The sequence below is a fragment of the Mustela lutreola genome, chromosome 5 (genome assembly GCF_030435805.1).
Source record: "Mustela lutreola isolate mMusLut2 chromosome 5, mMusLut2.pri, whole genome shotgun sequence".
NCBI classification, from domain to species: Eukaryota; Metazoa; Chordata; class Mammalia; order Carnivora; family Mustelidae; genus Mustela; species Mustela lutreola.
The window spans coordinates 150,945,433-150,958,792 of record NC_081294.1 but is presented as its reverse complement, the minus strand read 5'-3'; the positions used below and the strand labels follow the sequence as shown (position 1 = coordinate 150,958,792).

Below are 13,360 nucleotides of genomic sequence, written 5' to 3'. Positions count from 1 at the left end.
CTGAAATCTATATAATTGTTTTCAAGACTAGAAACCTAAACATCCTGACTACATTAAAAACACATGTCTGGAAAAAAAGAAAACACATGTCTGAATACACGTTATGGGAATCCCAGTTCAGAACTAATCTTCTCATTAAAAAAAAAAAAAAACAAAAAAAAAAAAAAACAACCCAGGGCGCCTGGCTGGCTCAGTGGGTTAAGCCTCTGCCTTTGGCTCAGGTAATGATCTCGGGGTCCTGGGATTGAGCCCCGGTTTGGGCTCTCTGCTTGGCAGGGAGCCTGCTTCCTCCTCTCTCTCTGCTTGCCTCTCTGCCTACTTGTGATCTCTGTTTGTCAAATAAATAAAATCCTTAAAAAAAAAAAAAAAAAAAAAAACCCAGAAACTTAGAGTACTTTTGTTATTGCTGAGAGACCACTGAATACTAAATTCAGGTATTTACTAAATTGTGTTGATTTCCACTCCTCAAACAGCCCTAACAAACCAACAGCTGGAACAAGGCTAGTTTTTTCTCTGCTCACAGTCTAGTGGGAAGTTGAAACATTTTCAATGAAAGCCTTCATATTTCATGTAGACTTCGACATGTGTGGCCCCAACAGCACCATTCTGAGGTGGCCTCTGATGCAGGTTTTGGATTTCACCTTGACTATGGCTTCGATATCGATAGGCAAATGCCTTTTTCAGAGCCCCTGGTATGTGGGCAGAAGGGTCCGTAGCATTCACCGGTTTGGGCTTTATATCCTGTTCTGAACTTTTCACTGACCGACATTTTATACTGTTCATATCTTTAAGGATCTCTAACGTATTTGTCATATCAGGTTTCTTTGGACTGTTCTTAACCAAGGTCTTTCCAGCACAGGTATTTTTCTCTCTTCACTCTCATCAGGTCGGCAGCCGGTGATATACTTTGGTGGAGCCCCAGTGGGGGAGGGTTGGGGGAGGTGGGGGTGAGGGCGGTAGAGGGACAGAGGATGGTGGTGTAGTAACAGATGTGGTAGGATCTAAGTCACCTGGAATAACATGTTGCTGTTCTTACTGGGTCACAGTTTGGGCCATCTGAGCTCTGAGAGCAGCAAGTTCATTTTCAAGGGCACAGATCTTCTGCAATGCCTCCTCATTTGCTAGTGCTGTCTTCTGTGGAAGCTCTTCTGGAGACAGGTTTGGTAAGGAACACTGCCTGCTTGGCAGTTTCTCAAAGAAAGGAAGGTCGTCCTGAAGAGACTCCCTTGATCTGACCTCTGTCCTTTGTCTTGCTGAACACTCTCCTTCTTTGGCTACCCATCCGCCATCAGCAAAAGACACCACTGCATCCTCTCCAGGATGGCTCGGGCTCCCTTTTGTTGTAGGGCTGGTGACTGGAACTGAACTTTTAGGCACGGGATCAGCGATAAATTAGTACCAATTTTCCTTACGATACTTTGAGATGAACCATGTGGATTGCCGAATGCATGCTTCCTCCAAGCTGTTGAAAAACCCAGGTACTTTGAACTTCTCCGGCTTCCAGCTTGGCTATCCCCTGATTTTATTCCTGAACAAGGTTAAATAGGAGTCGATGAAGAGTGGACATCTTTCTCTTCTACCCAGTCTTTGGAGAAGGATCTAGTTTCTCATCACTAGATATGTGTGGTTTGCTATAGGTTTCTGTAGATTTTCTTCATCATGTTGAAGAGGTCCCCCTCTATTCCTAGCTTGTTGATTTTAATCATGAATAAGTGTTGGATTTTTTCAATGACTTTATGCATTTATATACATGCTTTGTATGATTTTTCTTCTTTAGCCTATCAGTGTGATGAGTTACATTAGTTGATTTTCTTTTTTTAAAGTTTTATTTATTTATTCGACACACAGAAAGAGAGAGAGAGCACAAGTAGGTAGAGAGGTAGGCAGAGAGAGAGGAGGAAGCAGGCTCCCTACCAAATGGAGACCTTGATGAGGGGCTCAATCCCAGGACCCTGAGATCATGACCTGAGCTGAAGGCAGAGGCTTAACCCACTGAGCCACCCAGGCGTCCCTAATTAGTTGATTTTCAAATGTTGTACTGGCCTTGCATGCCTGGGATAAACCCTCGTTGCTCATGGTATATAATTTTTAATACATTTTTTTATCTATTTGCTAACATTTTGTTGAGAATTTTTGCAATTATGTTCATGAAAGGTAGTGGTCTGTAGTTTACTTGTAAAGTCTTCATCTGGTTTATGTATTAGGGTAATTCTGGCCTTGAAGAATACGTTCACAAGAGTTCTCTCTGCTTCTAGTTTCTGGAAGATATTGTAGAGAATTGGTATTTCATTCTCAATTGCGTGGCAGAATTTACTGGTGAAAACATCTGTGCTTGGTGCTGTCTTTTTAGAAAGTTATTATTTTAGTTTCTTTAATAGATACAGCTCTATTCAGAGTATGGATTTCTCATTGTGTAAGTTTTGTGTCTTTCAAAGAATTTTATTGAATCTATTAAATTTGGGGGCATAGAATTGTTTGTAATTTCTCTTTTTAGTGTCTGTGGGATCAACAGTGGTGATCCCTCTTTCATTTCTGATATTTGTGTATTTGTAATTTGTGATTTCGCTCTCTTTTTTTTTTTTTTTTTCTTGTTAGCCGTGATAGAGTTATATCAAAAAGTTAATGTTTGGTGATCATTGATTTTTCTTTAGTGATTTTCTGTTTTTAAATTCACTGATTTATGTTCTAATTTTTATTATTTCTTTTATTCTGTTTGCTCTGAGTTTATAGAGCTCATTTTTCTCTGGTTTCCTAAGGTGGAAGTCTAGATTACTGATTTTAGAAACTTCTAATTTTCTAATATATATATTAATTGCTATAAATTTCCCTATAAGCCTTGTTTTTATTGCATCCTACATATTTTAATATGCTGTATTTTCATTTTAATTTAGATAAAATATTTTTAAACCTCTCTTTTGCTTTCCTCTTTGACCCAAGTGTTATTAAAAGTATGTTATTTAATCTCTAAAATTTTTTGGTATTTTCTAGCTACCTTTAGGTTATTGAGTTCCAGCTTAATTCCATTGTGATCTGAGAGAACAATTTGTATGATTTTCATTAATAGAAAATTGTTGGTTCACCGGGGTGGCTCAGTGAGTTGGTTGTCAACTCTTGATTTCGGCTCAGGTCATGACTTCAGGGTCGTGAGACTGAGCGTCGCATTGGGCTCTGTGCTGGGCGTGGATCCTACATAAGATCCTCTCTCTCTCTCCTCACCCCCACCCCACGAATGTGCACACTTTCTTTAAAAAAAAAAAATTGTTAAGGTGTCTTTATGGCCCAGAATGTAGAATATCTTGGTGAACGTTCCATGTGAGCTTGAGAAACATGGGTATTCTGCTGTGGTTGGTTCAAATATTCTATAGACTGTTGATTCGGTCCAACTGATTGATAGTGTTATCTAGTTAAACCCTGTCCTTCCTGATTTTCTGCCAACTGGATGGGTCAGATACTGATAAAGACACATTTTAATCTCCAAATGTAATATTTGTACAGTTCTATCCGTTCTTGTCTCACATATTTTGATGCCCTGTCTTAAGTGCTTACATATTAAGGATTATTATGTCTTCTTAGAGAATTGATTCCTTTATCATGGTGTAACATCTCTTTGTCTCATAACTTTTCTACTTTTGAAATTAGCTTTGTCTGGAATTAATATAGCTTCTCCATCTTTTTTTTGATTAGAGTTAGCATGGTATATCTTTCTCCATCCCTTTACTGTTAATCTATATGTGTCTTTGTATTTAAAGTGGGTGTCTTACAGACTGTATATAGTGAGTCTTTTCTTATTTTAATCTACTCTGATGGTCTCTTTTAATTGGTATACTCAGGCCACTCACAGTGAAAGTGATTGATTTATTTGGATTAATATTTAACATGGTTATAAGTTTTTCTCATCAATTATGTCTGTTCTTTAAAAAAAAACAAAAACCTTCTCCTGTTTTTCTGCTTTCTCTGGTTTTAATTGAGCATTTTATATGATTCTGTTTTCTCCTCCTTTCTTAGCATACTATACTCCTTTAAAATTTTTATTGGTTGCCCTAAAGTTTGCAATACACATTTTCATTTCATCTCTGCCTACTTTCATCTAATACTAGGCTGTTTCATGGGATGTGCAGTTATCTTATAAGAATATTCCCAATTCCATATCCTTTCCTTATGACATTTTTATCATTCCTTTAACTTATCCATATACTCTAATCTCATAATACATTACTTTCATTACTTTGAACAAACAGTAGTCCCCCAGATTTTTTTCAGCTAAGTTATTATTATTGAAATATAGTTGATATAGAATGCTATATTAGTTCCAGGTGTACAATGTCATGTTTTGACAATTCTATACATTATGCAGTACTCACTATTATAAGTGTAGTTACAATCTGTCACCAGACAGTATTATAATATTATAGACTATATTATCTATACTTTACTTTTTCATCACTGTGACTTATGTATTTCGTAACTGGAAGTTTGTACCTCTTAATCCCCTTTACCTATTTTGCTCATGTTCCACACCCCTCTTCTCTGGAGTTTTGTGTTTGTTGTTTATTTGTTTTTTAGATTCCAAATATATGTGAAATCATACAGTGTTTGTCTTTCTGTCTGACTTATTTCACTTAGCATAATATCCTCTAGGTCCACCCATATTGTCATTAATGTCAAGGTCTCATTCTTTTTTATGGCTGAGTAATATTCGCTTGTATGTGAGTCTGTATACACCTACATCTACTTGTATCCACTTATTTATCAATAGACATTTAGTTTGGTTCCTATCTTGGCCATTGTAAATAATGCTTCCCTTTTCTCAACATCCTTGCCAGCACCTATTATTTCTTGTCTTTCTGACACTAGCCATTCTGACAAGTGGGAGGTGATACCTCATTGTGGCTAAAATTTGGATTTCCCTGATGATTAATGATGTTGAGCATCTTTCCACGTGTTAGTTGGCCATCTCTATGTCTCCTCTGGAAAAATGTCCATTCAGGTGCCCTGCTCATTTTTTTTCATTTATTTATTTTCAGCATAACAGTATCATTATTTTTTCACCACACCCAGTGCTCCATGCAATCCGTGCCCTCTATAATACCCACCACCTGGTACCCCGACCTCCCACCCACCCACCACTTCAAACTCCTCAGATTGTTTTTCAGAGTCCATAGTCTCCCATGATTCCCCTCCCCTTCTAATTTACCCCAACTCCCTTCTAACTCCCCATGTCCTCCATGCTTTTTGTTATGCTCCACAAATAAGTGAAACCATATGATAACTGACTCTCTCTGCTTGACTCATTTCAATTCGCAATAATCGCGCCTTGGATAAACCTCATTGGCTATGATACTGCCACTGCGCAAAGCTGCTTGACTCATTTCACTCAGCATAATCTCTTCCAGTCCCGTCCATGTTGCTACAAAAGTTGGGTATTCGTCCTTTCTGATGGATGCATAATACTCCATAGTGTATATGGAGTATATCTTCCTTATCCATTCATCCGTTGAAGGGCATCTTGGTTCTTTCCACCCCTGCTCATTTTTTAATTTGATTATTTTTTAATCTGATTATTTGTGGGTTTTTTAGGTGTTGTATAAATTCTTTATATATTTTGGATATTAATCTCCTACTGCTTATATCATTTACAAATGTTTTCTCACATTCAGTATGTTGCCTTGTCATTTTATTTAGTTTCTTTCACTGTGTAAAAGTTTTTTAGTTTGGTGTAGTTTCAATAGTTTATTTCTGCTTTGTTACTCTTGCCTAGGAGACTTATCCAGAAAAAAAGTTGCTAAGGCTGCTGTCAAAGAAATTATTTCTCTGTGTTTTCTTTTAGAACTTTTATGGATTCAGGTATCATATGTATGTCTTTAATCCACTTTGAGTTTAATTGGCTGTATGGTGTAAGAAAGGGGTCCAGTTTCATTCTTTTGAAGTAGCTGTCCAGTTTTCCCAACACCATTTATTGAAGAGACTGTCTTTTCCCATTGTATGTTCTTATCTTTTTTGTCATAGATTAATTGATGTGTAAGTATGGATTTATTTCTGAGTTCTCTATTCTGTTCTATTGGTCTGTGTGTCTATATTTGTGTCAGTACCATGGTGTTTTGTTTACTATAGCTTTGTAGTGTAGTTTGAAATCAGAGTTTGTGATACCTCCAGCTTTGTTCTCTCTCAGGACTGCTTTGGCTATTCAAGGTTCTTTGTGATGCATTTTAGAATTATTTGTTCTAGTTACATGAAAAATATAGTTGGAATTTTGATGGTGGTTCCATCGAATCCTTGGATTGTTTGGGGGTAGTGTGGACATTTTAACATACCAACTCTTCCATGAGCATGGTATACCTTTGCATTTGTGCTGACTTCACTTTTTTCATCAATGTCTTAACAGTTTTCAGAATATAAGTCTTTTACTTCTTTGGTTAAATTTATTCCTCAGTATTTTATTCTTTTTTAGTGTAATGATAAATGGAATTGTTTTCTTTGAATCTCTTTCTGCAACTTTGTTATTAGTATATGAAAATGCAACAGGTTTCTGTATATTAATTTTGTATAGTCAATATTATTGAATTCATTTATTGCTTCTAATAGTTTTTGCAGGGGTCTTTATGGTTTTCTATATATAGTATCAGTTACAAATAATGATGGTTTGACTTCTTCTTTACCAATTTGCATGCCTTTTGTTTCTTTTTCTTGTCTGATTGCTCTGGCTAGAACTTCCAGTCCTACACTGAATAGAAGTGGCATGAATGAACATCATTCTTCCTGATTTTAAGTATGATGGTAGCTGTGAGTCTGTGATTTATAACCCTTTATTAGTTGGGGTGTGGTCCCTCTACACACACTTTTTTTGAGCATTTATATCATGAACATATGTTGAATTTCATAAAATGTTTTTTCTGCATTTCATGATCTTGTGATTTTTTATCCTTCCTTTTGTTAACTGAATATATTACATTGATAGATTACAACATTTATAGATGTTGCAGTCCATGAAATCCTTTCATGTATCTTTGAATTCAGTTTGCTAATATTTCTTTGAAGATAGTTTCATCTAGGTTCATCAGGGGTATTGGCCTATAGTTTTACTTTTTTGTAGCGTCTTTGGTTTGGAATCAGGGTGATGCTGAATTTGGAATTTATCTTTTACTTTACGGGGATAGTTTGAGAAGCATAGATATTACTCTTCTTTAAATGTTTAGTACAATTCACTCACCTGTGAAGCAGTCTGGTCCTAGTCTTTAGTTTGTTGGGAGTTTTTTATTCCTGATTCTGTTTTGTTACTAGCAATTGGTATGTCTAGATTTTCTACTGCTACCTGATTCAGTTTTGTAGGATTGTATGTGTCTACAAATTTATCCATTTTCCACTTTGTTGGCATATAATTTTTAGTAGTAGTCTCTTATAATATTCTATATATCTGTGGTATTGGTGGTTATCTTTTTTTTTGTTTCTGATTTTAATTATTTGGTCCTCTCCCTTTTTGCCTTGAGCTGTCTGGCTAAAAGTTCATCAAAATTGTCTATTTTTGCAAAGAACCAGCTCTTGGTTTCATGGACCTTTTCTATTTTTTTAAGTCTCTTTCATTTATTTCATCTCTGATCTTTATTATTTCCTATTTTCTATTAACCTTGAGCTTTGTTCTTATTTTTATGGTTCCTTTATTTATAAGGTTAGATGGCTAATTTGAGATTTATCTTAACCTGGGGGTATACCTCAGGGCTAGAGCATTTGACTGCAGATCAAGAGATCTATCTTATGCAGGTAGACCTGTATCACTATAAACTTTCTTTTTTTATTAATATATAATGTATTATTTGTTTCAGGGTATAGCTCTGTGATTCATCAGTCTTAGACAACTCACAGTACTCACCATAGCACATACCCTCCCCAATGTCCATCACTCAGCCACCCCACCCCTTTCAGTCCTTCCCCTCTAGAAACCTTCAGTTTGTTTCCTGAGATTAAGAGTCTCTTATCATTTGCCTCCCTCTCTGGTTTCATCTTGTTTCATTTTTCCCTCCCTTCCCCTATGATTCTCTGTCTTGTTTCTCAAATTCCTCATATCAATGAGATTATATGATGATTGTCTTTCTCTGCTTGACTACTTTCATTTAGTTTATTACCCTGTAGTTCCATCCATGTCATTGCAAATGTTAAGATTTTGGGTTTTTTGATGGCTGCATAGTAGTCCATTGTATATCTATACCACTTCTTTTTTTTTAAATTTCTTTTCAGTGTACCAGAATTCATTGTTTATCCACCATACCCAGTGCTCCATGCAATATGTGCCCTCCATAATACCCACCACCAGGCTCACCCAACTTACCACCCACCACCCCTTCAAAACCCTCAGATTGTTTTTCAGAGTCCATAGTCTCTCATGGTTTATCTCCCCCCCCAATTTCCCTCAACTCTCCATCTCTCCATGTCGTCTGTGTTGTTTCTTATGCTCCACAAATAAGTGAAACCATATGATAATTGACTCTCTCTGCTTGACTTATTTCACTCAGCATAATCTCTTCCAGTCCTGTTCTTCTGATACAAAAGTTGGGTATTCATCCTTTCTGATGGAGGCATAATATTCCATAGTGTATATGGACCACATCTTCCTTATCCATTCATCCATTGAAGGGCATCTTGATTCTTTCCACAGTTTGGTGACTGTGGCCATTGTTGCTATGAACATTGGGATACAGATGGCCCTTCTTTTCACTATCTGTATCTTTGGGGTAAATACCCAGTAGTGCAATTGCCAGGTCATAGGGAAGTTCTATTTTTAATTTCTTAAGGAATCACCACACTGTTCTCCAAAGTGGTTGCACCAACTTGCATTCCCACCAACAGTGTAATAGGTTCCCCTTTCTTCACATCCTCTCCAACACACGTTGTTTCCTGTCTTATTAATTTTGGCCGTTCTAACTGGTATAAGGTGGTATCTCAATATGGTTTTGATTTGAATCTCCCTGATGACTAGTGATGATGAATATTTTTTCATGTGTCTGATAGCCATTTGTATGTCTTCATTGGAGAAGTGTCATTTCATGTCTTCTTCCCATTTTGTACCACTTCTTCTCTACCCATTCATCTGTCAGTGGACATCTAGGCTCTTTCTATAGTTTGGCTATTGTGGACATAGCTGCTATAAATACTGGGGTTCACGTGCCCCTTCAGATCACTACATTTGTATCCTTGGGGAAAATACCCAATAGTGCAGTTGCTGGGTCACAGGGTAGCTCTATTTTCAACTATTTGAGGAACCTCCATACTGTTTTCTAGAGTGGCTGCACCAGCTTGCATTCCCACCAACAGTATAGGAGGTTCCCCTTTCTCTGCATCCTTACCAACACTTGTTGTTTCCTGACTGGTTAATTTTAGACATTCTGACTGGTATGAGGTGGTACCTCATTGTGGTTTTGATTTGTATTTCCCTGATGCCAAGTGATGTTGAGCACCTTTTCATATGTCTGTTGGCCATTTGGATGTCGTCTTTGCATAAATGTCTATTCATGTCCTCTGCCCATTTCTTGATTAAATTCTTTGTTCCTTGTGTGTTGAGTTTAATAAGTTCTTTATAGATTTTTGGATACTAGCCCTTTATCTGATATGTCATTTGCAAATATCTTCTCCCATTCTGTATGTTGTCTTTTGGTTTTGTTGACTATTTCCTTTGCTGTACAAAAGCTTTTGATTTTGATGAAATACCAATAGTTCATTTTTGCCCTTGCTTCCCTGGTCATCAGCCATATTTCTAGGAAGAAGTTTCTGCAGGTGAGGTCAAAGAGGTTGCTGCCTGTGCTCTCCTCAAGGATTTTGATGGATTCCTGTCTCACATTTTGAGTCTATTTTTGTGTGTGGTGTCAGGAAATGGTCATTCTTCTGCATGTGACTATCCAATTTTCCTAACACCATTTGTTGAAGGGATGGTCTTTTACATTGGACAGTCTTTCCTGCTTTGTCGAAAATTATTGACCATAGAATTGAGGGCCCATTTCTGGACTCTCTATTCTATTCCATTGATCTATGTGTCTGTTTTTGTGCCAGTACCATACTGTCTTGATGATTACAGGTTTGTAATAGAGCTTGAAGTCTGGAATTGTGATGCCACCAACTTTGTTTTTTTTTTTTTTTTTCTACATTCCTCTGGCTATTTGGGGTCTTTTCTGGTTGCATAAAAGTTTTAGGATTTTTCCATTTATTTGAAAAAAAGTTGATGGTATTTTGATAAGAACTGGATTAAATGTGTAGATTGCTTTAAGTAGCATAGACATTTTCACAATATTTGTTCTTCCAATCCATGAGCATGGAACATTTTTCCATTTCTTTGTGTCTTCCTCAGTTTCTTTCATGAGTATTCTTTTGTTTCCTGAGTACAGATTTTTTTGTCTTCGGTTGGATTTATTCCTAGGTATGTAAGTAATGGCTTGGGGTGTAATTGTAAATGGAATCAACTCCTTAATTTCTCTTTCTTCTGTGTTGTTGGTATATAAAAATACAGCTGATTTTTTTTAATTTTTAATTTTTTATAAACATATATTTTTATCCCCAGGGGTACAGGTCTGTGAATCGCCAGGTTTACACACTTCACAGCACTCACCAAAGCACATACCCTCCCCAATGTCCATAACCCCACCCCCCTTCTCCCAACCCCCCTCCCCCCAGCAACCCTCAGTTTGTTTTGTGAGATTAAGAGTCACTTATGGTTTGTCTCCCTCCCAATCCCATCTTGTTTCATTGATTCTTCTCCTACCCACTTAAGCCCCCATGTTGCATCACCACTTCCTCATATCAGGGAGATCATATGATAGTTGTCTTTCTCTGCTTGACTTATTTCGCTAAGCATGATACGCTCTAGTTCCATCCATGTTGTCGCAATTGGCAAGATTTCATTTCTTTTGATGGCTGCATAGTATTCCATTGTGTATATATACCACCTCTTCTTTATCCATTCATCTGTTGATGGACATCTAGGTTCTTTCCATAGTTTGGCTATTGTGGACATTGCTGCTATAAACATTCGGGTGCACGTGCCCCTTCGGATCACTACTTTTGTATCTTTAGGGTAAATACCCAATAGTGCAATTGCTGGGTCATAGGGCAGTTCTATTTTCAACATTTTGAGGAAGCTCCATGCTGTTTTCCAGAGTGGTTGCACCAGCTTGCATTCCCACCAACAGCGTAGGAGGGTTCCCCTTTCTCTGCATCCTCGCCAGCATCTGTCATTTCCTGACTTGTTGATTTTAGCCATTCTGACTGGTGTGAGGTGCTATCTCATTGTGGTTTTGATTTGTATTTCCCTGATGCCGAGTGATATGGAGCACTTTTTCATGTGTCTGTTGGCCATCTGGATGTCTTCTTTGCAGAAATGTCTGTTCATGTCCTCTGCCCATTTCTTGATTGGATTATTTGTTCTTTGGGTGTTGAGTTTGCTAAGTTCTTTATAGATTTTGGACACTAGTCCTTTATCTGATATGTTGTTTGCAAATATCTTCTCCCATTCTGTCAGTTGTCTTTTTTTTTTTTTTTTTTTTTAAAGATTTTATTTATTTATTCGACAGAGAGAGATCACAAGTAGGCAGAGAGGCAGGCAGAGAGAGAGGAGGAAGCAGGCTCCCTGCTGAGCAGAGAGCCCGATGCGGGACTCGATCCCAGGACCCTGAGATCATGACCTGAGCCGAAGGCAGCGGCTTAACCCACTGAGCCACCCAGGCGCCCCTGTCAGTTGTCTTTTGATTTTGTTAACTGTTTCCTTTGCTGTGCAAAAGCTTTTGATCTTGATGAAATCCCAATAGTTCATTTTTGCCCTTGCTTCCCTTGCCTTTGGCGATGTTCCTAGGAAGATGTTTCTGCGGCGGAGGTCAAAGAGGTTGCTGCCTGTGTTCTCCTCAAGGATTTTGATGGATTCCTTTCTCACATTGAGGTCCTTCATCCATTTTGAGTCTATTTTTGTGTGTGGTGTAAGGAAATTGTCCAATTTCATTTTTCTGCATGTGGCTGTCCAATTTTCCCAACACCATTTATTGAAGAGGCTGTCTTTTTTCCATGGGATATTCTTTCCTGTTTTGTTGAAGATTAGTTGACCATAGAGTTGAGGGTCTATTTCTGGGCTCTCTATTCTGTTCCAATGATCTATGTGTCTGTTTTTGGGCCAGTACCATGCTGTCTTGATGATGACAGCTTTGTAATAGAGCTTTAAGTCCAGAATTGTGATGCCACCAACTTTGGCTTTCTTTTTCAATATCCCTTTGGCTATTCAAGGTCTTTTCTGGTTCCATATAAATTTTAGAATTATTTGTTCCATTTCTTTGAAAAAGATGGATGGTACTTTGATAGGAATTGCATTAAATGTGTAGATTGCTTTAGGTAGCATAGACATTTTCACAATATTTATTCTTCCAATCCAGGAGCATGGAACATTTTTCCATTTCTTTGTGTCTTCCTCAATTTCTTTCATGAGTACTTTATAGTTTTCTGAGTATAGATTCTTTGCCTCTTTGGTTAGGTTTATTCCTAGGTATCTTATGGTTTGGGGTGCAATTCTAAATGGGATTGACTCCTTAATTTCTCTTTCTTCTGTCTTGTTGTTGGTATAGAGAAATGCAACTGATTTCTGTGCATTGATTTTATATCCTGCCACTTTACTGAATTCTTGTACAAGTTCTAGCAGTTTTGGAGTGGAGTCTTTTGGGTTTTCCACATAAAGTATCATATTTTCAAAGAGTGAGAGTTTGACTTATTCTTTGCCAATTTGGTGCCTTTAATTTCTTTCTCTTGTCTGATTGCTGAGGCTAGGACGTCTAGTACTGTGATGAATAGCAGTGGTGATAGTGGACAGCCCTGCCTTGTTCCTGACCTTGTGGGAAAAGCTTTCAGGTTTTCCCCACTAAGAATTATATTTGCTGTGGGTTTTTCATAGATGACTTTGATATTGAGGTATGTCCCCTCTATCCCTACACTTTGAAGACTTTTGATCAATAAAGGATGCTGTACTTTGTCAAATGCTTTTTCTGCATTTATTGAGAGTATCATATGGTTCTTGTTCTTTCTTTTATTAATGTACTGTGTTACATTGATTGATTTGAGGATATTGAACCAAACTCCAGCCCAGGAATAAATCCCACTTGATCATGGTGAATAATCCTTTTAATGTACTGTTGGATCCTATTGGTTCGTATTTTGGTGAGAATTTTTGCATCCATCTGTAATTCTCTTTGATGGGGTCTTCGTCTGGTTTTGGAATCAAGGTAATGCTGGTCTAATAATATTAGTTGGAAAGTTTTCCTTCCATTTCTATTTTTTTGAACAGTTTCAGGAGAATAGGAATTAGTTCTTTAAATGTTTAGTAGAATTCCCCTGGGAAGCAGTCTGG

The 13,360-nt window shown here is 37.4% G+C and overlaps 2 pseudogenes; both read right to left on the bottom strand.

Annotated features, from left to right (window-relative positions):
* Positions 1-524: 524 nt before the first annotated feature.
* Positions 525-13,360, bottom strand: part of LOC131831198 (mitochondrial fission regulator 1-like) — a 46,769-nt pseudogene continuing 33,933 nt past the window's right edge.
* Positions 5,232-5,358, bottom strand: LOC131832791 (U4 spliceosomal RNA; annotated as a pseudogene).